Source organism: Chinchilla lanigera, unplaced genomic scaffold, assembly GCF_000276665.1.
Source record: "Chinchilla lanigera isolate Chin_1 unplaced genomic scaffold, ChiLan1.0 scaffold00003, whole genome shotgun sequence".
Classification (NCBI taxonomy): Eukaryota; Metazoa; Chordata; class Mammalia; order Rodentia; family Chinchillidae; genus Chinchilla; species Chinchilla lanigera.
In genome coordinates, this window is record NW_004955404.1 from 24,796,042 (window position 1) to 24,800,150 (window position 4,109).

Below are 4,109 nucleotides of genomic sequence, written 5' to 3' on the forward strand. Positions count from 1 at the left end.
GTGTGTGTGTGTGTGTGTGTGTGTGTGTGTGTTCTTTACAACTTAGAGGTTTCAATGTTGGAAAGAAGAAAAAGATAGAAAGAAAGAAAGAAAGAAAGAAAGAAAGAAAGAAAGAAAGAAAGAAAGAAAGGAGAAAGAAAGAAAGAAAAAGATAAAAACCAGACTAATTACTATTTCCTGAATTTATTTTGAAATCAAATAGAATAGAATCTATGTGTTTATATTTTTTATCCAAAGAATCACCTGGTTGTATCTGCCATTCATCTGTGGATCCAACTCACCATGAGTCAAAAATCGTTGCAAACTAAAATGTGTTTGTACTGAGCATGTACAGACAGGTTTTACTCTTGTCATTATAAAGTATCTATATTATACTAAATATTATAAGCAATGGAAAGAAGCTTTGTTAACACAGGAAGATGTGTATAGGTTGTTCGTAAACAGTATGCCAGTTTATATAAAGTACTTGAGCATATGAACAACTTGTTATTCACAAGGGATCCAGAAATAATTTTCCATAGTACTAAGGAGTAGATTTATCAACCAAGAAAAATAGCACTTTTTTCTCATTTGGAAATGATGCTATATTAGAGTGTACAGTTCAGTCACAAAATGCTTTGCAGTTATAATAATGGTGAGAGAAGCTTTAAAATGTGAACAATATATTTTCCTTGGCCCATGGGAAGCTGCTTCCCCGTAAAGTGAAAATGGGATGTGGGAATTGAGCTTGTTGCCAGAATCTCAGGCACTCTCTCTGAGGAGGCTTTCTTTAGGAGCAACACAATTAATTTCCACCTGCAGAGAGAGGGCTTTAACCTACTGCATTATCCTAGGCAGCAGGAGATCTAGGTTCTCACCCCTGTTCTTCAGAGTATAAAATGTGCAAAGCTGAGTGATCTACTTAATCATGTGTGTCATTGTTGCCCTTCACCATAAAAAAGGCAAAGTGGAGCTTGTCTTACTAGTCTCTAAGCACTATTTCAAGGAGAAATGGAAGAACATTTGATTGATACAGGTATGTGAAAACTTTAAAATACAAGATATTAGTGAGTAATTTAAGTATTCCAGATGTCTTTTATCACTCCCTGTCTCATATTTTTCCTTCACCTGTTTATCAGATGAATCATATGAGCCTGAAGGCATGACCTCTAATGAAGCTGAGAGACATTCAAAAGCAGCAAGGTAAATCATTCTACTGGGAGAAATCTTCCAGGCAGAGATGTAGGTATATATTTTGTTCTTAAGTCACCACTTCTATCATGTCCTTACAAACTTTAAAATTAGAGGTGTTTCTCAATGTCATCATGACAGAGTAGAAAAATTACAACTTATTATCTAAGACTATGCAAGGAGTAATCCCTATCTGACATGCCATGTTATCCCCTAACATATAACATTATAAAGTGACCTTTCATTTAAACTGGAATCAATGGTTACCCATGCATATATTTTATCTGAAGCATATATATAATCCTATGTTTTCAACTTTAAGTTTTGAGGAAGGTTCCTAACTACCTCACACTCTATAAATTAAAATTTCTGTTCTAAACTTCTGTAGTACTTAAATGTCCCTTTTGTTTCTTTGTGTTGTTATGTACATGTTTAGTATGGAAACACAGAATACATACATGTTGCTTTTACCAATATAGTGTAAAGAGGTGGGGATTGTTTTTATTCCAAGAGTTTAAAAGACTTTTTTAAAAATAAGAAAACACCTATTATGTTCCAAGTTTTGATACACTTTAAAATCCTAATTATCACATTTACAAGTAATTAACATCTTACTGTTTGAGTAAGGAAGTAAAATCTGGAAATCTAAGGTAATTTGCAATTTAAGAATCTATCAGATGTTGAGTCCATATTCTACACAGGCCTATTTCCAAAAATCCACTTAACTTAAACTTTACTGTTTAACTGAAAAATTCACTGGTCTAATTTGTTTCTCAGTTTACTTTTTAAATATTTAAACAGCATTTTTTATTATTCTCAGTTAAATTTTCTATCTATGTCTGCAATTGCTCTCTAATTTGGTTTATTAGTAGGATACACAGAGTAAGTATTTTCAATGGATTTGAAATAATAATTTGTAGAATGTTCATTGTTTCCATGTTGGGTTTGTCTCAGGATTCTCAAGGAAGTGAAGAACAAATCAGTTAAAATCCAAGCTACAGATTATTGAAAATGTGGGCACACACTATATTTATTTCTGTGTTGAATTCAAACAGAATGAACATTTTGAGGATATTTGTCATCGAAAATTATAGAACTACTTGTCTATACATAGTAGAACAAAATTTTTAAAGAAAATCCCCAACTGATTAGGTGCCATCAGAATTCAAACTTTAAAGTGTTTTTCAGTACAAAAGAAAATTTCAGATTACGGGAAAGACCATATTCATTGATTCTTTCCAGCAGGCTTGCCTACATGATATCAGTTTGATGATTAAAATCAACTTTCCCCTGGAAAAACAGATGGAAATTGTAACAGATGGAAATTGTAGAGATATGTCAAAAAAAATAGAAGTGCAATAGGCTACTTCCAGCTAAATTCAGAGTATATGGCATTATCTTGGAGACTTAGTATACCTCATAAGAGCAGGGCAGATATTTACTATTTTGTTCAAAATCCTATTATATGTTCCTTAAATAACACCTGAAATAACTGATTTACTGAGTTTAGTAAATTAGGAATTAACCTAATTAACCTAACAGTTCTGTGTGAGAATCACGTTAACTAAATCAGTTTTATTTCCATAAAAATCAAACCAAAAATCTTAAAAAAAAAAAATCAAACATACAAAAGTGCCCTCAAAGACTTAAAGAGAGCCACATGGCTGACAGGACCAGAATACACGTATTATAGATGCAATGAATTCTCTAAGTTTAGATAGACTTGCAGTCTACGGCCCTACCACCCTGAACACACCCGATCTTGTCAGGTAGACTTGCATAGGATTAAAATTATTTTGCACAGGTGACCTGCTGTGCATGGTACATGGTCGTTGTCTGATGAGTTAGATTTATTATTTATTTAGAGTAAAATTGGCTTAATTTGTTCAATTCCACAGCAATCAAATGCTAAGCTAACCTGTCCACTGAAATACTAACCACCATTCAGTATTTAGAAGGTTCTTTTGCTTTGGGCTGAATTTAAAAGTATGGTGATTTTTCACTTCTCTAAATCTACATCATCTCAATACTTTTCTTTGGTCAGTTCAGTGTTTCTGTAGAAACTTTGATAAATTTTGTCAACTCAAGTTTTGCATTGTGCTTAAGAATGTTTAATTGTATTAATTAAACACCTGATTTTTATTATTTAGTACAATTTCCTCTTTATCAGTTTGTGAAATTATCATTATGATTAATATTTTATTTTAAAAATAATGAAATTAATAAAGAAATGGAAAATCTATAATAGAAAATGTAAAATACCTGCAGGTCAGAAATCAGAAAATGTAAATGCCTATGGCATCCATATTTTACATGTAAGAAATACAGACAAAATTACTCATAAGATTATTTTTATATATGCTCATAATTATCTCAAATAAGTCTAAAAATAAAAGCATTTTTGAAAACAGACAAGAGTATTTAATGGGTTTGCTTATGAAATGCAATTATAATATTACTGAGCTTTGCTATAATGGTGGTTTTAAAGTGAGTATTGTATTACCAACTACAAAATATATAGTTTTGGACTGGTTGAAACTTCACTTCTGGCAGTAGCTGGGCTTCAGGCTATGATTGTTTCAGGGTGCTGTTTCCCCATTTTAAGTCTGATTGATGTATGTCTGTATTTCAGAAATCAGGACAAAGGAGTAGCACCAGTGTGGACATTCTGTGGCAAAGTGGGAAAGTAAGAGATGCTATAAAGGCATAGTAATAATAGCCTCTGCTCTGAACTTTGCCTAATTATGCCTGTTCACATTAGCCCGATGAGTCACACGGTCTACATGCAGAAGATCAAGGAAGTCTACTTCCAGGATTTTATTGGAATTCTCATGGCTTAGGAAGTCTGTACCTTCTCAGCTCTGTTCAAAGAAGAAAGAAAGAGTAAATGCTAATCTGGCACAGATATATCACGCATAAATTAAAATATTTTAATGAAT